Here is a 26,323-nt window from a genome sequence, read left to right on the forward strand (position 1 = left end):
TTTACAGAATTAGGCCTTTAGTGTATTAGGTCCTTTATTCTATTCCATCTAGATTTAAGTTTTGCCTTCCAACCTGTTCAATGTTGATTTTTATTCTCCAAGCAAGTGTGAGGGAGAGGGGGGGGGAGAGAGAGAGAGAGAGAGAGAGACACTTCATCTTCCTGACAGTAAAACAACTAACAGCCTTTCAGCTTCAATCACAAGAAGAAGTAGTTTACAGACTACTAAAATCCCTAAAAGACCACAGAATGGCTAATATTTTTTGTAGGTATTTTCTATTGCTTCTAAAAGACTCCCATGAAAATGGTAGGCTGTGTTTTTCCCGTTATGTAGATCCTTCTGTAAACTGAAATTTTCTAATCGATTTACACTATAATTCTTTGAAATAAAATTCTGACCATCTACACTGTGTGTGATAGCATTAACTATGCTGCTTGCACATACTGGCATGTTTGCTACACACCTGCCTATCTTGCCCTGTTAAAATATGCTACTGTGGGAATTGGCCTGCCTGTGTTTGGATGTATGGCAGCATTTTGGTGGGTGCTTTTATCATCAGCTGTATTCCTTCCTGATTCATCTTCTCCATCTGAGATAATGCCATCAAGCTTTATCATCTGTGCCATGTCATAGAGAGACCTTGTCACTGGTAGGTTTTCCCGACTGTTATTCTATCAGTTCTGGTCTTAGAAGCATCCCCCAGTGCAACAGATTTCATTCTATCCATCTTTTAAGTCAGTTATCTTGTTGTCACTGATAGATCAGAGCGCCTTTAATCTTTTTAATTGGAAACACCTAGTTAGGGGGTATTATGGCATTGAAGTACAGGAGGGTTTAATGCCTCAGTTTGATAGGTGGGATGTTTTATGAGAGTCTTGAGTCAACTGATGACTTGCATATCTCCTCCTCTTTTTCCCTCCACCTCATTTCAGGATATGGAAAACAGATCTGTTAGGGGTTGTTTCATTGTGATTGATTGTACTAGATAGACTGTGCTGTAAGAAAATAGGAAATTGGCCTAATGAAAAGAATTGAACTTTCACCAGCACACTCACTAAGTGAGTCATGAATCAGATACTACACGAGCCACAGAACTTCCTGTTGTTTGTAAGAAATGCCCATTAATTCTCCCAGTGAGTTACAGATCAGTGACTTGCCAGAGGGTGGCAATGAATGGGCTGAAGGGACACTTATCTAGGTTTTCCACTTAATGGTTGGAGTTGAATCCCACTAATCAAAGAGACGTAGTTGTAGCAAGATCTTCATTAGAGTTTCAAATTTTGGCAAATAAGCCCTTTAAAACTCTCAGAGTGAAAGAAATCCAGTTTCATAATTGGCTTGATGGAAAATGAAGAATAGCTTTGAGTCACTTACACTTCAGAACTGCAGGAAGAAAGGTGATTGTGTGATTATAAATTGCTAACTAACTGGCCGATCAGTTGCCTTCACTTATGATCTTGCAAGGTAGACATGTGAGGATGTCTACACACTATTAGTCCTTGATCAACTTTGTTGCAGCTTTCATTGACAGATGTATCAGCTTGTCTCTGGGAATCAAAATGAGCCATTCAAGTTCTTGGGTTACTAGAATGGAGGCCTATAATGAGCTTTAAGGGATTTTCATAAGTTACTGGTTTAAAGCCAGCTTGATGAGGTGCTTTTATTTTTTTTTTTGCTCAAAAAAATGTTTGTCTGATGTCTGGCTGTAAATCCTTGGTAGAACACAATGCCAGATGCACAACATGGTGTGTAGGAAGGAAGGCACATAAGAAAATAGTGAAGGATTGTACCAGGATATGCTAAATGCACAGCCAGCTAGTAATAGTGTTAGCACCATTTAGGTTTTGCTTCACAAGCTTTGGTTTAAATAAACAAACTGAAAAGTGAGGTTGTCAATGTAAGAACAAAATGTCAGCAAGCCATGGACAAATAACCCTACAATTCGCTGATCCCTGCTTAGGTGTGCTACCCCATGCACTACTGACTTCCTGTGGAGGCAAAGGAGATCACCACAATTAAGGCTGAATGACAGTTAGGTGTTAAGCCTTATTTCTAACTCCTTGTCTTTCTCAGAAGACCTTTTAAAGCATGAAGTTTCTCAGCCTTTGTTTCAATTCAGGGCAGACTCTCTTTTTTTGTGCTTGTACTTTATCAAAGAAAAACATTTGGAGCAATGCAATTTGATTTGGTTTTTAATTGCTTGCTTTTCCATTTCAGAATATTGTTCAAGCTTTTCTCAGTAAGCTGTGTTTAAATTATGTGTGGATAAAAAAAAGTTCAAACAAGTTTTCTTTTTTCTTTGAAGGTCATAGGAAAAAACAGGTATTGACATTGGCTAACCCTAGATTCACAAATGGAGGGAACCTCCTGACTGGAACTGAAAGATATAGGTGAGAAGCAATGCTTCAGTTTTCCCATATAGGCTGGCATCAAGGATGCCTGCTTGCTCAGGCAGTCCAGATGTCAGTCTCAGTACAAGAAAGGCCTCACTAAAACCAATTATTTAGCTAACTGGGAGTAAGTGATGAAAGTGAGAAGCTGCCGTCACTGTAAAGGCTCTATTTTCATTAAAAGAAGTTGAGGCAAAGAGGAGAATCTTGCCAAAACCCATCATTGAATCAGGTGGCTTAGATTTTGTTTAATACTGTCCTATCCGAGCTACATCAGCCACTGCCAGTATTCTTTCTGGCTGGGCCTTTGCAAGGAAATGTATCTGTGTTTAAGTGTAGCTGCACTAGGGCTGCGTACACAGTATTTTCCCTTTCCTGGAAGAAGCTGATATTTATTTTCCTTTCCTGGATCAGAATGAAAAGTCAAAATTTATAAAACATTTTTTTAAATTAGGAAAAAAAAATTTTTGGGTCAATTACAATATGAATTTTGAAATGTTTCTTTCGATTTTGAGCTTTTTAAAATATTTTTTACATAAATTACATGTCTATATAAGTCATTTTGAACCAAAGAGAAACTTTGTGTTTAGAAAATGTTGAAATGGCTTTTTTTTTTTTAAAAAAAAATTCAGAGCAAGAAATTCATCAAAACTGACCCTTTTCCGCAAAAAGTTTCTCTTATGATCAATTGGCATTTAGGGGGAAAATGTGCTATCCTGGCTCAGCTGTGTGGGTGTGCATGTGTTTTAAAGAGCTTTGTAGAGCTGATCTTTAAGAGGTCTGAATTTACTGTGTTAATCTGCTATGGTTAGACTGTTCATTCCTGCCTCTGTTAGCTAAATTCAGAAGGGGTGGGGTGGGGTGGGGTAAAGTGTTTGTATTTTGGGAATTACTATGCCTGCTCCTGGCATTGAATGTCTAACATGTCATTTACAAATGTGGCCAGAAAAGCTGTTACCATCAGGACTATTGGATGGGTCCAGATAGATGAAAGAACAGGGTCTGAATGCCATCCTCGTGTCTTGATGCCAAATCCATCCTCCTTTGTACGCAGGATCAGTAAATGGAGTTTTTGACCTTTTTACTGCAAGTTTGGAGATGGTAAACTGTAAATATCTGTCCACTTAAATCAGAGGAGAAGCTCCAGAGTGAGTGACCATAGTGCAATGGTGGCATGTCTGACTCCAAAGCAGAAAGTCTGTGCTCAAATGACATCAGAGCCAGTTTTGGTATAAGACTGGAAGGGTCGGAAGGGTGTGTGGTTAAATCAAAGATAATCCTATCCTATTTCATTGCCTCTTTTAGCTGATACAGACAGTGAGCCAACCCCTGCTCTCCTTTCTCTATAGAATAACCCTATCATAATCAATAGGACCAGTGCATGAGCAAGGTGAGAAGGATTTGGCCTCTTATGATCACTAACACTGTGGATGCAGTGACCTTTACAGTGGTATTTACTAGGGCATTCGTTTGTGTTTTTATATGGTTATAATATAGATTAGTCCTGTCCATCCAGGCAGAAATTTAAAATTGGGTTTGTGAGGAGGCTTAAACCCCATCACCTAGAACACAAGACCGAGAACCAGTTATGCTTGGAGTGAGGCTAAGGCAGGCTCCCTGCCTGCCCTGGCCGTGTGCTGCTCCCAGAAGCAGCTGGCATATCCGAGCTGCATGAGCACCGAGTCCGCAGCTCCCATTTGCCGGGAACGTTAGCCTATGGGAGCTGCTGGGGTGGTGCCCCCCCCATCCCAGGGGCTTCAGGGATGTGTGGGCTGCTTCCAGGAGCACCCCACAGAGAGGGCAGTGCATGGAGCCTCCTGGCTCTACTTACCTTGGGCAGCTCCTGGGCTGTGGCACAGTAGGGCTAAGGCAGGCTGTGCCTCCACAGCTCCCATTGGCCACAGTTTCTGGCCAATAGGAGCTGTGGAGTTAGCACTCGTAGCATGGGCAGCGCAAGGAGACCCCTAACCCCCCTCCCCCCGCTGGGGCTGCAGGGACGTGCCAGCTGCTTCCGAGAGTGGCGCGGGGCCAGGGCAGACAGGGAGCCTGCCTTAGCCTTACTCCACTGCTGACTGGGAGCCACATGAGATAAGCGCTGTCTGGCCAGAGCCCACACCCCTCACCCCCTCCCATACCCCAACCCCCTGTCCCAGCCCAGAGCCCCTTCCTGCACCCAAACTTTCTCCCAGAGGCCACACCCTTCACCCCCTCCTGCACCCCAACCCCTCTCCCAGAAGTGAGCTCCCTTCAGCACCTAAACTCCCTCCCAGAGCTTGCACCCCACACCCACTCCTGTACCCCACGCCCCCTGCTCCAGGCTCAGCCTGGAGCCCCCTCCCACACTCTGATCCCCCTCAGCCCTGGCTGGTGCCCGCACCACCTCCCAGACTCCAACCCCCTGCCCCAGCCCAGTGAAAGTGAGTGAGGGTCAGTGAGAGTGAGCAACATATGGAGGGGGGATGGAGTGAGTGGGGCAAGGCCTCAGAGAAGGGGCTGGGAAGGAGTGGGGTTGGGGTGGGACAAGGATGTTTGGGTTTGTGTGAGTTTACAGTTGGCAACCCTACAGGCAAGAAAGGGAACAGATTATCCTGCTGCTCTTACTTCCCCCAAGGCAGCTGTGGTTCTTAGAGGTGTTCAGATTGCCTCCAGCTCACTCTCTCCAGGTCTGCTGCTGCAAGGCCCAGTGCCCTTTACCAGTGCTGCCAGACTTCCTTCATCAGATGGACCTGGTGCTAGGCTCTTCTTCTCACATAGCTGACAGAAGGAGAAAAAAATGTGAATTTTTTTTTTTTTTTTGCAACCATGTCATGCTAGTATAACTGTCAGGCTGATGATCTTTACTGGTTAAAATTTCCGAGAATAAAGATATTCTTAGATGTGTTTCTCTCTTTGAATTAGAATATAAATTACTTGATGATGAGCTACTCACATTTTATGCTTCCTTCTGCATTATGGCGGGGAAGAAATGCACAAGGAGGTTTAAGTGGAAGAGTAACCAAATTCTTCACAAAAAATGATTTTGAGTTATGGAATTCTGTGGTTTTTTTTAAATGAGATCAGTAAAGGGGGGAATACAAGCTACTTTAGCTGTGAATTGGTTGGGCTGTAGGATACTTGTCGATTACTAATGTGCATATCTGGAATATAGTCTTTGTTGCAGGTTTGAATTTCAACCCTTGAGCTTACTTGCTAAACTCCTTGCTCTCTAACCTTGCAATTTATCCACCACAGAATTAAGTTATTACAATAAAATAAGCTACTAAAATAAACAGGAAGCACCTTCAAGTGGGCGTTAAGCATCCTGGGCCAATAAAGCCCTCCACTTTCAGCCTTAGCATCTGGTGAGTTCAGGATAGGGTTATTATTGCATAAACAGGAAGCATACTGATTGCCCTGTGCTGAGAATCCAGATTGAAGATTGACCTACAGTATGGATTCAACAGCTGAAAGATATATCTTTGTGCTGGAAAAGCAAATCAACCTGCAAGACAAAGGGGGGACTATATGCTGAATAGTGTACTGTAGTCTGAGTATTTGAAGACTCAGGAAGGGGAAGTAACCACTCCCCCCATACACCCACACTTTGTCCTTGTTTGAAAAGGGCATCGTTTTGATTAGATGCCCTTGCAGAAAAGAAATTGTGAATTTCTGGGTTAATTATGCGGTTGTTATGTATGTTCAAGCCTCTATGTTCATTAAAGGAATACTTAAAAAAAATAGCAGGAAGCATGCACAAGTATTCTAAATTGTACAATTACCAGTTTAAAAGCTACCAGTCAGAATGATAATATCCTACTGAAGATATAATCTGTTTTAGGGAACAAAAGAAATGTATGAGGAAAAAGAAAAGGGTTTGTGTTTTGTTTTTTTCTCCAACATATGGATTTCTTAGCTGAATTCAGAATAGCTATGTAATCTGGGGAGATCTATTGTGCTATTGGCATCATTCTGACAAACCACCAAAATAACCTTTAAAAATTGGGTGGCATGTACCTTTAAATGCCTTCCGAGACATTCCCTAAAAATAGTTTACAAAGCAACAGAGTTGAAGTGTTGGGGAATTGCCCTCAAATGCATTAGTGAATCTATTCCTGTGGCACTTAAGCCAGCCAAAGTAATAAATATAAAATGGTAATTTTTCTCTGTGAACCACGCTTGCAGCTCCCACATGATTTCATTCCCACCCAGGAGTAATATAACACTGCCTGCTCACACAATCTCCTGGATTCATGGAATAAGGCAGCATGTGGCTGCTACTTTGTTAAATGTGCTCAGAAGAAGTCAGCAATTACAATTAATCCCTCCTTTCCCTGAGCACAGTCCATCAGTATTTCCATACCACACGTGTCACTGGGTTTTTAAGTTGCAAGGAAATATACACCAAGCAACGGATTAGAAGAATCTATTTTTCAGTTTTTTGTTTCATGTGCAATGTTGGCAAAATAGGATTATGCTATGTTTTCTGTCTGAGATTGTTTGTGTGGCCTGATACCCTCAAGTCAATGAAGTAATAAGCAGTGTAAATACTAAAAATAGGCTTTCAGAAAAGTGCCGCCCTTTCATTTCTCATATCTTTATCACTCCCAGAATTAATTGGCCGTTCTTCAGTTGGCATAAATTGGCATAGCTACGTCCACTTCAGCAGGACTGTAGAAATTTACCCAGTTGAGAATCTGGCCTGTTTCAAATTCTGCAGTGTGTACTCTGTTTACTCTAGGTCAGAGTCTTCTCTGCTTAGATTTTGCCAGTGCTGCTCAGTGAGGTTATGGAGGTTGTCATAAACAGATAGTTAATGTCTCTTTTACCTGTAAAGGGTTAAGAAGCTCAGTAAACCTGGCTTACACCTGACCAGAGGACCAATAAGGGGACAAGATACTTTCAAATCTTGGTGGGAGGAAGTCTTTTGTTTGTGCTCTTTATTTTGGGGGTTGTTCGCTCTTGGGACTAAGAGGGACCAGACGTCAATCCAGGCTCTCCAAATCTTTCTGAATCAATCTCTCATGTTTCAAACTTGTAAGTAACAGCCAGGCAAGGCGTGTTAGTCTTATTTTTGTTTTCTCAATTTGTAAATGTTCCTTTTTTTGCTGAGAGGATTTTACCTCTGTTTGCTGTAACTTTGAACCTAAGGCTAGAGGGGGTTCCTCTGGGCTATATGAATCTGATTACCCTGTAAAGTATTTTCCATCCTGATTTTACAGAGATGATTTTTACCTTCTTTCTTTAATTAAAAGCTTTCTTTTTAAGAACCTGATTAATTTTTCCTTGTTTTAAGATCCAAGGGGATTGGATCTGGACTCACAAGGAATTGGTGGGGGAAAGGAGTGGGGGATGGTTAAATTCTCCTTGTGTTAAGATCCAAAGGATTTGATTGGTGTTCACCAGGAACTTGGTGAAAAAGCCTCTCAAGGCTGCCCAGGGAGGGGAAAGTTTTGGGGGGACAGGAAGTGTTCCAGACACTGAAATTTCTGGATGGTGGCAGTGTTACCAGATCTAAGCTAGTAATTAAGCTTAGAAGTGTCCATGCAGGTCCCCACATCTGTACCCTAAAGTTCAGAGTGGGGGAGGAACCTTGACAGAGGTGCTTGGGGAGCTTTCAGCTATGCTGTGTGTGTTAAAGCCATGCTCCTCCTGGCTGAGTGATGACCATTATTGGCAGTGCATGTTGTCCATTCCTCAGGGCCAGCTCCAGGCACCAGCACAGCAAGCTGGTGCTTGGGGTGGCCCATGGAAGAGGGCATCAGTCTGGGTCTTCGGCGGCGGGTCCATCAGTCCCTCTCAGAGGGAAGGACCCGCCACCGAATTGCCACCGAAGGGGTGGCAAAAAAGCTGGAGACTGTCCCGCCATTCCTGGAGGGGACTGCCACTTCCTTGCTTTGGCTTCCTACTTCCTGTGAAAGTAATTATTTTAGACCCATCTAAGAAACCGAGTCCCAAATTGTTTTGATTCAGTACAATATTAATGTGTGCACCTGAGCTGTTCAGGTGCCTCATCGGCACTGGTCTCTCTGTCCAGACTATAGCCTATGATTGAACTGTGGTCTCCTCTTTAGGGAGCTAATGCTGTGCATCGTAGGAGTCCCATAACTGTAGGCATCATGGGACAATCAGAGATCAAAGCCCATAGAGCAGAATGGAGTTGTGATGCCCCTGAATTTCAACTCCCGTGAGGCACTGAGGTAGCTGGGGTAGATGGAATTTGATGCTGAGCTGAGGCAGAATAAAGCGTTTCCATGCAAGATGAAAACCAAGGTGGAAATATCAGAATTTCCAGTGGGCCAGAAATTCTGGAGTCTTGACCAGCTCTAATGTTGAATCAAATATTTTAGCCTTGTTTTCTGTATCAAACATGAGCCTTGTTTTTCAGAAACACTTTTGTTTTCGCTCTGCCTACAAATTCACCTGACGAGGAGCTCTGATTTGCTCTGTTTCTCAGGTAATAATAAAAAGAATCCTGCATGAAAAAGGGAATGTCCTGTCCTGTCCTGTCCTGTTTAGATAAGTGTTGGTCCTTCCTTGCTGCATGCCAAGGAGACTTTACCTCTCCCCAGTGACAATTGAGAGAATTAGGTCAACCTGAGTGGTGAGTAGTAATTAGTTGCCCCATTATTTTAAGCCACTATGATTCTATCTCTTCCTCCAGACTGAGGCCATGTCTACATCTAAAATTTTGCAGCGCTGGTTGTTACAGCTGTATTAGTACAGCTGTATAGGGCCAGCGCTGCAGAGTGGCCACACTTACAGCAACCAGCGCTGCAAGTGGTGTTAGATGTGGCCACACTGCAGCGCTGTTGGGCGGCTTCAAGGGGTTTTGGGGAAGGCGAGAGCAAACCGGGGAAGGAGACCAGCTTCGCCGCGGTTTGCTCTCGCGTTCCGCGAACCACCCTGCAAACCGGAGGGAAGGAGACCTGCTTGTTCGGGGAACGCGAGAGCAAACCGCGGCGAAGCTGGTCTCCTTCCCCGGTTTGCTCTCGCGTTCGCCGAACCCCCGAGCAAGCAGGTCTCCTTCCCTGCGGTTTGCAGGGTGGTTCGCGGAACGCGAGAGCAAACCGCGGCGAAGCTGGTCTCCTTCCCCGGTTTGCTCTCGCCTTCCCGGAACCACCCAGCAAACCTCAGGGAAGGAGACCTGCTTGCTCGGGGTTCGGGGAACGCGAGAGCAAACCGCGGGGAAGGAGACCTGCTTGATTACCAGAGAGGCTTCCTCAGGTATGCTGGGATACCTGCTTATTCCACGGAGGTCAAGAAAAGCGCTGGTAAGTGACTATACTTGATTACCAGCGCTGGATCACCAGCGCTGGATCCTCTACACCCGAGACAAAACGGGAGTACGGCCAGCGCTGCAAACAGGGAGTTGCAGCGCTGGTGGTGCCCTGCAGATGTGTACACCTCCTAAGTTGCAGCGCTGTAACTCCCTCACCAGCGCTGCAACTTTCTGATGTAGACAAGCCCTGAGTCATGCCCACAGCATATGGGATTACTTTCGCTAGAATCAGTTTGGTTTTATTTGAGTGGTGAATTAAGTGGATAATCCATGTATTGGAATTGGAGGTAATTAAACCAGCCATTATACCCAGCACCACTGGCTTAAAAGGAGGATTTCTGAAGAGTGGAGTGAGATGGCTGCTTACGGGGGAGGCAGAACGATACATTGGCAAAGGTCCTTGCCAGCCTGGAAGGTTACTCTGCCGAGTCCTCAAGTCTCTCCTTTCCTGACAAGACAATTTCCTTCCCAAGACAGGGCATACTAAACAAGGGGTATGGACTGCTATGTGGTGTTCTGTATGCAATGTTGGTGCATCTGTGTTGTTATGACAGAGAAGACTTCTTAAAGGATCCCATCACCTTGGGACACCCCACGAGCCACGTGGTTTACAGGTCCCTAGCTAAAGACTTCCTCTGCCTCCTTGAGCCAGTGTTCCAAGTTGCTTTCTGTTCCTGTCACATCTGGATCAAGATTTTTTTTTCTAGCCTTAGCAGAATAGGTGAAGTGAACAAAGATGTGTTTAAGCTTCAATGTGCTTATCTTTTTAAAGGTTTTGCCCTCAGCATCAAAAGCTGTTGCTTCCCTTTGCCCATCAAATATGTGCGCCTGAGGGGCGGTGAGGTGATAATAGGCCACTCTAAGGAGCTCTTTTGAGTATTTCACCTACTTCCTCACTCTGAGCTTGCTGTTTTTCCTCTCTGGCTGAGCAACTAAGGAACAGCCTGAAATTTCTCTCACCCTTCATCAGCATCCTTGATTATGATTTGCCATGCTCCTCTAGAGTGCATTTTATTTACCATTTGTACATTTGTATGATTTTGGGAGAACACTAGGAATAATTTGACTACTGTGTAGAGTTTTATTGTTTAATGACTGCAGTAAGAAAAGCTACTTTTTTTCTTTTTTGGCAAGTTTCACTAGGAGTTGCTGGCTTTGTTTTTTTCCAGAACTTCTCCATCAGGGAAATTGTCCCACTACAGGTACTTTATTTTTAGTACTGCTAAATACAAATGTACACATCTAGGAACAAGGAACGCACACTATACCTACAAGATAGAGTACTCTGTCCTGGGAAGCAGTGACTCTGAAAAAGTTTTCCGCGTTGTGCTGGATAATCTGCTGAATGTGAATTCCCAGTGCAATGCTGTAGCCCAAAGGCTAATGCGATCCTTGGATGGACAAATAGGAATCTCAAATAGGAGCAGAGATGTTGTTTTACTTCTGTATTTGGCCTAGTGCAACTGCTACCGGAACACTGTGTCCAGTTCTGGTATCCGCAGTTCAAGAAGGATGTTGATAAATTGCAGAGGGTTCAGAGCAGAGTCATGAGAATGATTAAAGGATTAGAAAATCTGCTTTACAGTGATGGACTCAAGGAATTCAATCTATTTAGCTGAACACAGAAAAGGTGACTTGATCACAGTCTATAAGTAACTATATGGGGAACAAATATTTCATAATGGGCTCTTCTATCTAGCAGAGTTGTAATGAGATCCTATGGCTGGAAGTTGAAACTAAACAAATTCAGACTGGTAACTGTGTACACCTTAACAGTGGGTAATTAACCATTGGATCAGTTTACAAAGGGTCATGGCAGATTCTCCATCACTGGCAATTTTCAGATCACAATTGGATGTTCTTTGAGGCGACACATTTTAGTTCAAAAGAAATTATTTTGGAGGATTTTTATGGCTGGGTTATTCAGGAGATCAGTTCAGGATTTTGGGAAAGGCCATGGTAATGTTCACTCAGTACATTCTTGACTAGACTGAAAAACAGAATAGAAAGCTTTTCATGAGTTGTTTAAGATCCTAGACTAGTTACAGAAAATATCTAGATTAAACATTTAAAAGTAAGTAGTTTTAAATGAGCCACTCTAAAACTGCCATTGTTGAAATGTTAACCTCTTTCCTATTACCTGGAAACTTGGTTCTCTTTTTCAGACACTTGTTTGAGTATTGAATGCCAGTAGAACTTAACATGGACGTAAGACTGTTACACATATATATGACTCAACAAACAAATGACATTAAAATCCTAGCTCCTTTAACTACTTTGAAGTGTAGAGGTCTGTGTTTCTCTTGCTACAGATGATTGGATCGAAATATATTGGCTGGGTCAGTGTTAGAGCAGTGCCTCTGGCAAACTGTTGAAGTGCAAAGAAATTGCCTTGGTTACTCTCTCATTCGTGGTTCAGTTCAACACCTTTTTTCAAAAGGCGTAAAAGTTAAAGGAAATAAGAACAAAACTATTGCAGCAGTATCTTAATATTTTAGAAGTTATTTTCTACTTGTGCAGTTTTCAATGGCCTAATGGCTCAGAAAATCTTTCCTAACTTTAATTTGATAAATTATTTCTGTAGGAACCTAATTCTGGCAACTCATACCTGGAATCCTATTGACACTGGGCTGACGTGGAAGAGATGATCGAGGCACTACTCTGTTTGTTGCTAGGCCCTACTGTCATGTATTTCTTGAATACAGTAGGTTGCAGGACTGCTACTAGCAGGCCAGGCTTCTGTACTAGAAATGGACAGGAACAGAGCTTCTTTCTCAGAAAGATGAACACCAGCTGTGATCACTATACGATTCTTCAGTGATCTGCCAGGTATGAATGTTAGCTTAAATAAGGTATGATACTCACAGTGCCGTGCAGTGCCTGAACAGTAGAATAATTGAATATTCCATTACACCAATCTCTTTTGGTGTGCTGTGGGGATTTTGGCTAGACTGGGATGTACTATCCTGTGTCCCTTATGAGATCCACAGCCAGGATCTCCTCTCCTGTGCATCTTACCAAGTCTATAGGACTTGCTTAGATGTGGGGCAGGGGTTGCTGTTCCAGCACTTATAGAGAAACAAAATGGCATCCTCCACACAGCATGACCTCAACTTCACCTGTACGGTCTGGGTATGCTGAGGGGGAGGGATAGGGTCATGCTGGCAGGGTCCAGAGTATCAACTTAAAAATAGGACTGCATCCTGGTGTAGTGGGGAGAGAGCACCATTTTCCTATTAACTTCGTGCTGTTTACTAGCTTTTACCTTCGGAGGCATGAAGTAAATGAGGAAAGTCTCTTGTAGAACTCCCTGTCTACCATCACTAATGTTTTAATTGCACAGCTAAGTTAGCCAGGAATGGAGAGCATGCTGCTATGAGCATAGCATTTTCCTGGTTAAAAATATAGTGCCGTATGTACAATACTCAGTTTTCAGATACTCCTTACTCAGTTATATCAAAATACACTTTCACTGGCACATTCAAAGGCACTCCTGTCCAGAGAGGGCATTTCCATGCCAAACTTCAACCTTGTCAGCTTTTTCTATTGCTCTGTCTGCCATGTAGTAGCTGGATGCAAACATGGAGTCAACCATTTAGCAGAGTTCCCCATCCAACAACTGGACTCGATTTGTTTGCATCGTACCCATTACTGTAGCTGGAACTTGTATTGGAACTTTGGTGCTCTCTAGAGAGTTGGTGCAGCCAGGTGATGAAAAAGGGAGTTAAGCCAGTAGGAACTGTGCTAACCAATTGCAGTACCACTGAGTCTTTTTCCTAGCCTCTTTGTATACAATGCTCTATCCCACTTCCTCTGGATACAGTTGCACTAGTTAGCCATGCAGCTGTGTGTGTCTCTGTATCCAGATATGAATTATGCAGGTCTAGCTGATCTGAAATGTGTTTTTTTTCAAAATTCCAGGATACCTTTAAAGCTAGAGGTTTCAAAGCAGTGTGAAGGAGCTACTCAGAAATCCTGTTTAACGGAAAATGGGACTGTATACACAATCCCTACAGTACACCACTGTGGCGATGTCAGCTGATAGGGAAAAGCCTAGAAATGGATCTATAGTAAATTCCAAAAGACAGAAATAAATCTTAAGGTTTTCAACTCCTTCTCCCATGCTTGCTGCTCTTGGTTTTCATCCCAAGTATTTAATGTGAGTCATAAAGTTGTCATGAATTATAAATCTGTGAAATTAGCACTCTAGAACATTTAATCTAGAGAGATCCAACAATATCTGTAATGGACAAAGCCATATTCTATAAGTGACTGCGCATACAGAATTATTTGTGTGACTAAGAGTAGCTTGTAGCATGGTTCACGAGACAATTTACTTTGTAAAGACCACACAATTTCACCTCAGTTCTTTTGAGAACAGAATCAATACTCTCATTGGAATTTAAATTAGAATGTAACCAGATGTGGGCCTGCAGGTATCTAAATTTATCAACTCCAGCCCAGTCAGATATACCCAGATGGTGTATTTTAAAGTTAGATATGACTGCCTTGGTCTCTGTGTCGATTCCAATAATGTTGTTTTAGTGACTCTGTTGTCACTTCCTCTGTCATCACACGGTATAGAATTAGCCACCAGAGGGGAAAAGAAATCACTGTGTTTTCTTGAACCTTACTGCCCTTCCCTTCTTTAGTTTAAACAAGGTATCTTGCAAAAATCATAGTACTCTGCTCGTAAAATTTCATAAGAGCCTTCTGTTTTGACCATGATGAGTGGGGCTTTCAGTGCATGCATATGAAACAGATCATCTCCTGGTAGATCATGAGTGATGATTATGTACAAGAAGCAACACGGCTCATAAGTGGCCTTGGTCTTAGAAATATGTCTTCAGTCTTTTGAAATTCCAGCCATAGATGCATTTCCAGTTTTGTATGACATTCTTATGTACATGTGATACAACTGTAGATCTCAGGCATTGTGGAAGGCAGCTGATATGTAAAAGCAGCTATAGCTTTCAGAATCCAAAAGGCAGAGAACCTTTCTCAGCTAATCAGATTTGTTCTTTCAAGCCACATCTTTTTATAATAAATAACACAGAACAGAGCATGTATTCATTAATCAATAAGCAGGGCTGTCAAGTCAGAACTGTGGCGATTCCCTGTGAATAGCTGACAATTTGCAGCATCTCTTGGGACATGCCACCTCCCAGCTGAGGGGAAAGAGTCTCTGCAGCTAGTCGAAAGACTTTGTTATTGAATTAAGGAGGTATTTTAAACAATCTTAACATTCAAACACTGCTTCTAAAGTAGCCCAAGACTTTTCCTCCTGGCATGGAGGGCATCCATACCCTGCATATTATTGTGAGGAATTAATGGTGTAAGGTTGCTAGGTGGGGGCAGGATGGGAGGCATTACCTTAATTTTCTAATTCCTGGGTTTCAGAGGCTTACAGTTGTGCTGCTTTTACTCTGCATTAGCTGACTGTTTTCGGAGATTTGTTTGGCCTCCCTTCACATTCTGAAAGGGTGTGCGGCAGCACCAGGCAATTTTAACTTTCCATAATATTCTCTGCCCTGAATGCCTTGATAATACTGAACCTAATTCCCCATTGCCTTGTGTCCTCCACACCTATGCAAACTTGTAAGATGCTACCATTTTGATGTGGCAGCACTCCATGCACTCTTGTCATAGTACTAAATGACAACACAAGGTAACAACAATCAGGTTTGATGTGTGCAGCACATGGATGTACAAAAGTTTCCACATGAACAGTTTACAGAGGGCTTGCATGTAGTGTATCTATTTTGACTCTATTTTTAAAAAGTGAAGCAAGAGGGGGAAAATGCGGAGGGAGTTCAGTGTTCTAAATTCTCAATCTTGTAATGCTTTGCCAATCCATACTCAGTTAGGTTCCTGCATTCCGTATGTGAGGATGAATCCTTACTTACATGTGTAGCTATTCAATGGCAATTAGCCAGGATGGGCAAGAATGTTTGCCAGAGACTGGGAATGAGAGACAGGGGATGGATCACTTGATGATTACCTGTTCTGCTCATTCCCTCTGGGGCACCTGGCATTGGCTACTGTTGGAAGACAGAATACTGGGCTAAATGGACCTTTGGTCTGACCCAGTATGATTGTTCTTATGTTCTTAGTCTCATCAAAGTCAATGGTACTTCTCTCACAAGAACTATTTCCCTTCAGAAAGGGTTGCAGGAACTGGATGTTAGTTATTTTTCTCTAGAACAATGACAAACATTTTAAATTTCCTCTCTTAACTCAACCCTCTGTTATATTTGTTACTCTGATATCGGCTGTACAATTCTGAACAGATAGGGAAATAAAAACCACTAATTTAAAAAATCTGCAGCGAAGGAGGAACAAAAATAATTAATAATGATCTTGCCACAAATGATCACAGTTCAGCCCTGCCTTTTTCCTTTTCCCCTTCTATTTGCTGACTCTTGTCTCACTTTCCTCCACCTTTGCCTAGTTCAAGACCATTTCTGTAAATTATAAACCTAATTCCAGTAACAGGTGAGATGTTCGCCATAATATCTCCACTTATCCTGGAGATGATTACTGCCAGACAGCAAAAGATAAGGGGCAGGAAAGTTGCACAGTTCATTGCCACAGCACTAGAACAATTTTCAAAGAAACTTGAATTCAAAATGCTCTTTTGAGTGAGAACCTACGTTAATATTCATTAGCTTGGGTTCCCTTCATCTGCCTTTCTTTGTCTTCCTTCTTGTTCCCTCAGTGAACCCTGGAAACAGTATGAAACTCCCTTTGCCAAATTATAAGAACCTCTAAGGGTGTGTCTCTGCTGCAGCCGGGAGTGTGCCTCCCAGCTTGGGTAGACAGGCATGCACTAGCTCTGTTCCATCTACCATGCTAAAAATCACAGTGTGGAATTGCGGCACAGGCACCCAAGTACGAGGCCGCTCGTCCTCCTGGGTCTGAGCTCAGGTAGCTAGCCCATGCAGCTGCCTGTGCCCTGATATCCGTACTGCATGAGGTTTTTTGTTTGTTTGTTTTTCATAATTTTTAAGTGTGCTAGCTCGAACAGAGCTAGCACATCTGTTTACCTGGGCTGGGGGGCACAGACCTACTCTACAAAGTCTTTCAAAACCTAGGGTCTTGCTGCGGAAAGGGTTACTGCTACCTGTTAACTGTGGGTGCAATTAACCTCTGTGTAGAGGGTCAGAGAGTGAATCTGTTAAAGTGAGAACCTATCCAAACTGCCATCCCATTCTCATCTCACTTCTGTGTCTCACTTGTCTTCCTGATGCTTGGAACCTTGTAACTCTCCTTTCCTCCCTGGCCTTCCAAAAGGCTTTGCCTAGTCCAGGGATTGGCAACCTTTGGCACATGGCCCATCAGGGAAAGCCCCTAGCGGGCCATGAGGGTTTGTTTACCTTCAGCATCTGCAGGTTCGGCTGATTGCAGATCCCACTGACCATGGTTCGCTGTTGCAGGCCAATGCGGGCTGCAGGAAGCGATGCGGGCTGAGGGACGTACTAGCTGCCACTTCCTGCAGCCCTCATTGGCCTGGAATGGCGAACCTTGGCCAGTGGGAGCTGCGATCGGCTGAACCTGTGGATGCTGCAGGTAAACAAACTGTCCCGATCCGTCCGCGGATTTCTTTGACTGTCCACACACCAAAGGTTGCTGGTCCCTGGCCTAGTCTTTTAATTCACAAATCCCAAGGGGTAATTCCAGCTTATTTAAAGGTCATCCTAGTCCCTTTCCAAAGACCTGATCCAAAGTTCTTTGTAGTCAATGGAATCTTTCCATTGATTTCCATGTACTTTTTACCAGGCCTCTAGATCTCAATAGTCATACCTGTGATAGGCTTACCGAGACTCTGTCTTTCTTTGACATCCCCGTAGACTCTTCTGTTCCCATCACCTTTAGAAGACCTTTGTGGGATTCAACATGTCGTTCATTGTAACTGATAGGAATGCAGACCGGGGACCTATCTGTCACACTCTGGGGCTTCTCCAGAAATGCCTCACTCAGAGTGTATATTGCAACGTATATGTATGCAACTTGTACTGATGTGTGTGTGTGTGAGGTGTAAGTAGGAAGGGCTGGTGTGTCTGTACACAAAATTTCAGAAAATGTCACATTTGTATCTTACTCTGAAATAGTCATCTTGGCTCTGCTTTTAATTAGCAACTGCAATGCTATTACTGAAATAATAAATCTCAAAGTATGTGTCATTTTCCAGTTAGCAGCAGTCACTTCCATAAAGACATATGAAAGGAATAACCTTGAAAACTGCTGCCTTATAGAGACAAGTGTATCAGTGGGATTTTTTTCATAGTTCATATGGTATCTAAATTATTAACTTTCTTGATGAGGTTCACAGAAATTCATTTAATAAGCTACTATGATATTAACCTTTTGTGTTATACAAGAATTTCACCTAATGATGTTTAAATGAAACTATTTGTAATCTCTTCGGCTTTAATCTGATGTCGGTATTTTTGGTTTTAGAATGCAGAAATAGTGAAATTTAGTCTTGGTCAGTAAAGTGCCTGTACAAAAACAAAACCTTACTTTTTGTAACTGAACGTCTACCTCTGTGCCATCTGCAGTGCCATCCAATTTTGTGCCTCATCACTCCCTCAAAAGCATTCACAAGCATTTATCTTTTCAAAATTGTACATGAAAACATACATTTGACTTTCATATGTTTCATATCCAGCTACTGAACATGCATAGGCAAATACCAATGCATGTATATGCTTGAGGCATTGTTTACTGTTTATTCACTAGGAAATTACATTGTTAGGAAACATTCTAACTCGTAAGGTGTAAAAAGGGCCATATCCTGTTTCACATCATGTCCGCTGATTGTGGTTAACTCCTTTCCTCTCCCAACCCCCAGTTAATCACAACCAGCTGACATGGTGTGAAACACAAGTCTTGGTTTATGCTTAGTGCTGTGGTATGTTTAACATCATGTTAACACTTATTCTAACACATTGTAACTTCCTACTGTTGACAAACTCCGGGTGCATTTCTTTGAGTTCTCACTTCTGCTTGATCTTCTCTTCTCTGAGCTGAATTTTTTAATTGTCAAGTACTTATGATAATGATGGTTCAGGAGGTGCAGAGTTGCGATATGGGGTTGCAGTGTTACCGTGACTATGTCAAAGAAGAAGAGGTGGCACTCACCAACTATCAATGACAATTTTCTTCCAAGATTGTGCTCCCTGTGGCATTTGGTTGTGGAGGGACATTGCAGTCTTAGAGGAAGCTGCTCCAGAGTGATCAGTTTTATAACTGCTGTAAGGGAAGCAGGGAGGGGAGACTAAAATCTGTCTCTTAGGTATTCATAGAGCAGCCCTAATTATATTAGCTGAGCATTAAGTAAAAGCCACACAAACAGGATCCTACTCTGAATACATGACCTGATGGAGAAGGGAATCCTCTTAGCATATGTCCTCTGGGTTGGTGAACTGAGAGTCAGGCCAGACTCAAATACATGAGGTCACACTAGAGCAATTTAAAACTATGGCAGAATCTTTTTCCCTTGGAGTCATTCCAGGGGGAGAATAGCTAACTGCTTAGGTATGATATATCATTTACAAAGAGGGCAGAAGAATGTTTTTCAAATGGTAGTTTTAAGTGTCTGTTTTCCTCAACAATCTTTAAGCGAAGCATTCAGTATGCTGAATTAGGTTGCAACTGGTTACATCAGATCATCTGATGAGATGAGAGTCTTAATTTTATACCTCTTCCTGAGCCTTCTTCAGCGTGCAAGAGAATTGCATTCTTTTGGTAAGACTAAGGGCAGCTCTGCACCTAAAACACTTCAGCTGTGCCACTGCAGCACTTCAGTGAAGATGCTGCTGTGCAGCTGGGAGAGCTCCTCCCATTGATATAGTTAATCCATCTCAGCGAGAGGAGGTAGCTATGTTGACGGGAGAAGCCCTCCTTTCGACACTGTGCTATCTACACCGAGGGTTATGTTGGTATAACTACATTGCTGAGGGATGTGGATTTTTCACACCTCTGAGCAACATAGTTATACTGTAAAAGCAGCAAAGAATCCTGTGGCACCTTATAGACTAACAGACGTTTTGGAGCATGAGCTTTCGTGGGTGAATACCCACTTCATCAGATGCATGTCATGCATCTGACAAAGTGAGTATTCACCCACGAAAGCTCATGCTCCAAAACGTCTGTTAGTCTATAAGGTGCCACAGGATTCTTTGCTGCTTTTACAGATCCAGGCTAACACAGCTACCCCTCTGATAGTTATACTGATTGTAAGCTTATAATGTAGAGCTGGCCTTAATCTTGAAAGCAACAACTCTTGGGTTTTCTCATGCTATTCTGCATCTAACAAAATCCTGCTTAAGGCACAGTTGAGAGATTCAATCTAATGTTTGAGTTTTTTCTTATTTTAAAAGAAACCATGATTGATATCCATAGTCTTTTGTGATAGCTGTTACAGTGGATACCACTAGGGCCCGTTCCATTGTATGCATTCCACAGGTGGTTGCTTCTAGGACCCAACACGTTAGAAGAAGCATAATGTTTAGTGACTGTGTGTGTGACTGCATGTAAGGAAGGGTGGACATTTTCCAGTGTGCCTAGAGCAGCAAAACTCTGGAGATGCTGGTCTGATGGCCTAGATCTGCATGTACAGCTTCCATTGATACTAGTGTGAGTCCCCCATGGAATATGACACTAGGATTAAAACTTGACAGACAGAAGAGACTTTGATAATATTTTATTGGTAAGATTTCTACTGCTAAGTTATTACTCATAATAGTACAATCTTCCCTTATTATTAAGTGGATTATAGCATATTAGGAAAACAATTTTAGAATGGTTAATAAACCTGGTACAAAATATAACAAGTATGTAAAATCCCTCTTACATTTCTCTACAACGTGCTTTATAATCAAAATAACTTATTAGGGTAAAAGCAATATCTATATGTAAGCAAGGTCTGAATGAGCTTTCCCCTCAAAGCTGGTGATGAGCTATGAGGCAAAAGGCTCCCCAGACTGTATTTATATGAACACACCTACTCTGCCTGGGTATCCAGCAAACAGAGCTGTGTTGACCAAGTGATCAATTTTGGCTGGTGTTGGGTTACAAATCACTTTAGTATTGAATGCAGGGGTAATGAAATGTTGTTATCCTTATTCTATGAGTAAAGGACAGCAGAACTGTTCTTAGCCTGTCCTGATTGAAAGTGTCACCCTCAACTGAACTGCACTCACTAAGGAAGGGGTTTGAATGCCAAATCCCAGTTGAGGGAGGAGGGAGAGGACAGATATTTCTGCCTGGTGATATGGGATCTGCCTAAGAGTCATAGGCACCATTTGACCTACTCCTCTCCTCTGTTAAAAGATAGAACTGATTGTCCTCCATTGAGAGTCTTTTTTGTTTTGTTAAGTGACCACTAGAGCTGAAATCACTGATAATCAGGTCTAAGTGCTTAGACTCATAGACTTTAGGGTCAGAAGGGACCAATATGATCATCTAGTCTGACCTCCTGCACAAAGCAGGCCACAGAACCCTACTCATCCACTTCTATAACAAACCCCTAACCTGTGTCCGAGTTATTGAAGTCTTCAAATTGTGGTTTGAAGACCTCAAGCTGCAGAGAATCCACCAGCAAGTGACCCATGCCCCACGCTGCAGAGGAAGGCGAAAAACTTCCAGGGCTTCTGCCAATCTGCCCCGGAGGAAAATTCCTTCCTGAACCCAAATATGGCGATCAGCTAAACCCTGAGCATGTGGGCAAGACTCACCAGTGTTTCTGTGGAAAAGACTGCCTAGCTTGCACTAGCAGTGAAGTACTTCCATTGAGAGCTGAGTGAAACCTCAAGAGTCCAACTCTGAGGTCACAGTAGAGAGGCAGCAGAAGATGATCACTCAGGGCCGTCAGCAATGGAGCAGATGGCAGTGTGGTGGAGTGAATGGTGGCACAATGAATGACAGCAGCAGAGTGAACAATGGCACAGCAGTGGCAAAAGGAAATGACGCGGAGTGAACAGCGGCAGCAGTTGCTTGACGTTTCTCCTACCCACCCCGAGTGGGAGGTGTACTCAGACAAATGCATCTCTGAACTCTGGGTCTCTGATGCCCAAGGACAGCAACTGTGAGTGAGATGTGGCAGAGGTGGCATGTTAAAGGGACATTTGTTGGACTTTCACGCTGCAAGGTGAGAAAGGGAAACAAAAGACACTGCCCAATGTACACTGGAGTGGGGAAGTCTTGCTCATGGTCAGATATATTTGAATCACAGTTGTGGTGTTTTCCCGGGTTCCTTTCCTCTTATTGAGTTTTCTCTGTTACCCACTGACTCAGTGCTTGTGAGTGGGGAAGTATTGCCTCTTAGAGGCGGGGGTGGCATTTAATTTTCCCAGATTACTGGGTGGGAGCTTGAGACAGTTCTGTGTTATTTTGTTGAGGGCCCCTGTATACTGATTCTAGTCCTTGTTTCTGCCGACTCCCCATGACGAAAGACTTACGTATATATCAATAGCTAAACTTACATTTATAGGTAGAGCTGGCAGTGAGGCTTTTAGTTAAGGTTGCCTAACACTTTCCATTATAAGACCTTGTTTTCAGTTGCTTATAACTTTGCAAAATGTAACTGTTTGGGCTGAGATTTTTTTAGGACAGGTTTCTAGCTAAATGCTCTTGGAAATTGTCAGTAAAAATGGTTCAGAAAAAGAGTTTGGAAAAAAATAGGTTGTTTTGACAGTAGTTAAGGAAAAAACATATTTCAACTGTTTTAATGCCTCCATGGACTTGAAGTTTGGCAGAGGGGTTGCCTGGAAGGGAGCAGGTGGAATCTCAGGTCCAGTTCGTCAGATCAACTTTCCAGAGATTGGGACTCCTCCTCAATGTGAACAAGTGAACCTTATCACCAACCCAAAGAAAAGAATGAATTGGAGTAGTGCTGGACTCGGTACGGGCAAGGGCATTCGTACCAGAGACCCATTTCCAGGTCATGACACACATTATTCAACGCCTCAGGCAGTACCCAATCACTACCGCAAGGGGATGCCTGAGTCTCCTTGGACACATGGCGGCCTGTGGGTGGAGAGCAGATTCCCTTAACAGTTTTAGTGGGAAATCACGCTCCTCCTTCGTTCTTGGCCAAAGAGCCCTGCAGATTTTGCACCTTTTGATTTCGTGTGCTTCCCCCAGACACTTTAGCCAAGAGTCGTGTGGGTCACTGATGGGCATAGATTTATTATAAGCACTGCAGGGCTTAAAGCCTTGGGCTCGTGGCATGCCCTGGAGCCTGAGAAGGATTAGGGATTGAGGAGAGACCTGCTCCCAACCTACTATCTAAACTGTCTATACTATATGGCCATCATGGATGGTAAGAAGGAACTGAAGGGGGGGTTGGGTTGGCAGGATCCTATATTGAGCACCGTGAAGGTGCCACCCCAGGGGGCTCCACAGCCGACCTGACGGGAGCTACAAAGGGAAAACCTTACAATGACCGTGCACGTGGTGCATGCACACCTGACTGAAATCGACATCAACAAGAACTAGAAGAATTAGGGGTCATCTGGCTGTAAAAGGGTACTGGAGTATCATCAACCCACACCACCCCTTATATCAGGATCACAATGGGAGTCAGGATCACAATGGGAGACACTAAGCACGTGCAGGTCATGTACACTGCTTGGAGAAAAGGTCTGGACTCATGCACACACTCCCATGTGTGGAATATGCATAGGGAACTGTCATAAACAGATAGTTAAGGGTTAATGTCTCTTTTACCTATAAAGGGTTAACAAACAGGGAACCAAACACCTGACCAGGGGACCAATCAGGAGACAAGATACTTTCAAATCTCAGTGGAGGGAAGCCTTTGTTTGTGTTTTGGGTTTTGCTTTGTTCTCTCTGGGCTCTGACAGTGACCACAGGTACCTACAGGCTCTCTAACCTTCTATTCCAATTTTGTGAGTACAGAAGTAGAAAGGCGGTATAGTCTTTTTATTTGTTTTCCTTTATTTGCAAACGTGTAGTTTGCTGGAAGTATTGTAAATTGTATTTTGCTGGGGGGGAGGCTTCTTTCTAGTTTCTATAAACTGACAGACCCTGTAACTTTTTACCATCTAAATTGCAGAGATAAACTTTTACTTTTTTTTCTTTCTTTTTATTAAAAGTTTTGTTTTTAAGACCTATCTGATTTTTCCCCCTTGTTGAGGCTCAAGGGAATTGAGTCTGTACTTAACGGGGAAGGAGAAGGGAGGGGAAGGGTGGAATCCCTTTGTTTTAGATTCACGGAGTGTGAATCTGTCTATCTTTCCAGGAGACCTAATTTCTCTGGGTTGTGATTCAAGGAGTGAGGAAAGGGGTTTACTTTCCTTGTGTTAAGATCCAGGGGGTCTGGGTCTTGGGGGTCCCCAGGGAAGGTTTTGGGGGGACCAGAGTGTATCAGGCACTGAAATTCCTGATTGGTGGCAGCTTATCAGATCTAAGCTGGTAATTAAGCTTAGAGGAATTCATGCTGGTACCTCAATTTTTTGACTCTAAGGTTCAGATTGGGGAAAGATACCATGACAGGAACAGCCCTTGAAGAGCCTCGAGTTCTACTCCTTATAAGAACAGCCATACTGGATCAGACTTATGGTCCATCTAGCCCAGCATCCTGTCTTCCAACAGTGGCCAATGCCAGGTGCTTAAGATGGAATGAACAGAACAGGGCAATTATCCAGTGATCCACCCCCTGTCATCCACTCCCAACTTCTGGCAGTCAGAGACTTAGACACACAGAATATGGGGTTGTCTCCCTGACCATCTTGGTTAATGCCCATTGATGGACCTATCCTCCATGAACTTATACTTTTGGCCTTCACAACATCCTCTGGCAATGAGTTCCACAGCTTGGCTGTGCTTTGTGTGAAGAAGTACTTAATTTTGTTTTTAAACCTGGGGTGCTGCCTCCTGGCAGTAACCCCTCAGTCTTAGGGTCTCCCCTCTCTGGGGAACCCCCACTCACTATTTCCACGTTGCTTCAGTATATGGCTACTGCCAATCATCGTCTAGCTCAACACCCTGGGGCACACTGCAGTATAAGCCTACTCATCACTGGCAACGTTGGGTTTGGACCTGCTTCCTTGGCCTGCTCCTGGGCTGCCCTCTGCAACCCCCAGTAACTGTTTGCTTTATGCTAGGCTGCAGCCTGGGGCTTTCCAGGCTGGACCTCTCCAGCTCTTCTGCCTTTCCCCAGCCCTGCTCCACTCAGGTACCCTGTCTCTAGCTCCCTGCAGCCAGGCCCTTCTCCCTCTAAAGGCAGAGAGAGACTTTTTAGGCTCCTGGCTCACAGCCTTTTTATAAGGACAGCTGTGGCCTGATTGGGGCGTGGCCCAGCTGCAGCCATTTCTTCAATCAGCCCAGTTTTTCCCCTGCATCAGCCCACTCCCAGGGCTGTTTTAAGCCCTTCCAAGCAGGAGCAGGATAACCACCCTGCTACAGGGCCACTATTCGTGCTCTACACCCTTCACTTCCTCACCCTCGTGTCCCGCCCCGACACAAAGTAGCGGGACCTCTTGCCACCTCTGGAGGGCGAGGAGCCCCGGTGGGCCAGCCTCTACTCTACCCTGGTCCCGAGGCCCACCAGGGATGTTAGTTGGCGGCTTCTTCATGGAGCCGTGAGCAAGGGCATGTACTTGGCGCGGTTTACTCCTGTCCCAGACATCTGCCCCTTCTGCGGCGTGAGGGAGACCCTGGCGCACGTCAACTTACAGTGCGCCAGGTTGCAGCCCCTATACCGGCTCCTCACCAATATCCTATTACGTTTCTGGCTGCACTTTTCCCCTCACCTCCTTCTTTATGCACTCCCTATCCGTGGCCCCACAAAGTCACAGGACCTCCTGGTCAACCTCCTCCTCGCCCTGGCTAAAATGGCCATCTACACAACCAGGGAGAGGAGGTTGGCCTATTGAGACTCCTGTGACTGTGGGGCTTGTTTCCGATCCTTAGTCCGTTCACATACCCGGGCGGAGTTCCTCTGAGCTGTGTCCACTGGCTCCCTTGATGCCTTCGAGGAGCAGTGGGCGCTGTCCGGGGTTCTCTGCTCAGTGTCCCCGTCAGGCTCCCTTCTTATGACCCTTTGACCGCACTCCTGTCCCTGTTCTTTTATTAGTTGTCCCTCGGAATCAGTGGGGTTCTGAGGTCCTGTAGATCCTCCCCTTAGGCTGAGGGGGGGATCTATTAGCAATGGACGAGCTTCTGCCCGCCCAGTTCCCAGAAACCCAATAGGTACAGGACCACTATTATTCTTATAGCAACCTCCTGGTTCTGGAAGATCTGGTTCACAGACCACCTGAATCTGTCCACTCAACCAGCAGTCAGGCTCCAGTTATTCCCAGATCTTTTCACTCAGGACTGAGGCAGGCTGAAGCATCCTAATCCAGGCTTCTTTAACCTCTTGATCTGGTGTTTGGATGGGCATCTAACATAGAGTATGCACATTCATCTCTGGCAAATCCTTCATCAGAGTAGGAAAGAGTCTACCAGAATGTGCTACCAGGGTGAAATGGCATCATTTCCTGGAATGGGCACACCGCCATCATCATTCTCTTGACATGACAACCATCTTGGCCATCCTAGATTACCTCCTTGCCCTGAAAACATTGGCTTAGTTCTCAGCTCTCAGTGTGCACCTGGTGGTACTTAGTGCCTTCCTTCCCCCAGGGGAGGGATACTTTATTTT

The sequence above is a fragment of the Gopherus flavomarginatus genome, chromosome 4 (genome assembly GCF_025201925.1).
Source record: "Gopherus flavomarginatus isolate rGopFla2 chromosome 4, rGopFla2.mat.asm, whole genome shotgun sequence".
In the NCBI taxonomy this organism is placed as follows: Eukaryota; Metazoa; Chordata; order Testudines; family Testudinidae; genus Gopherus; species Gopherus flavomarginatus.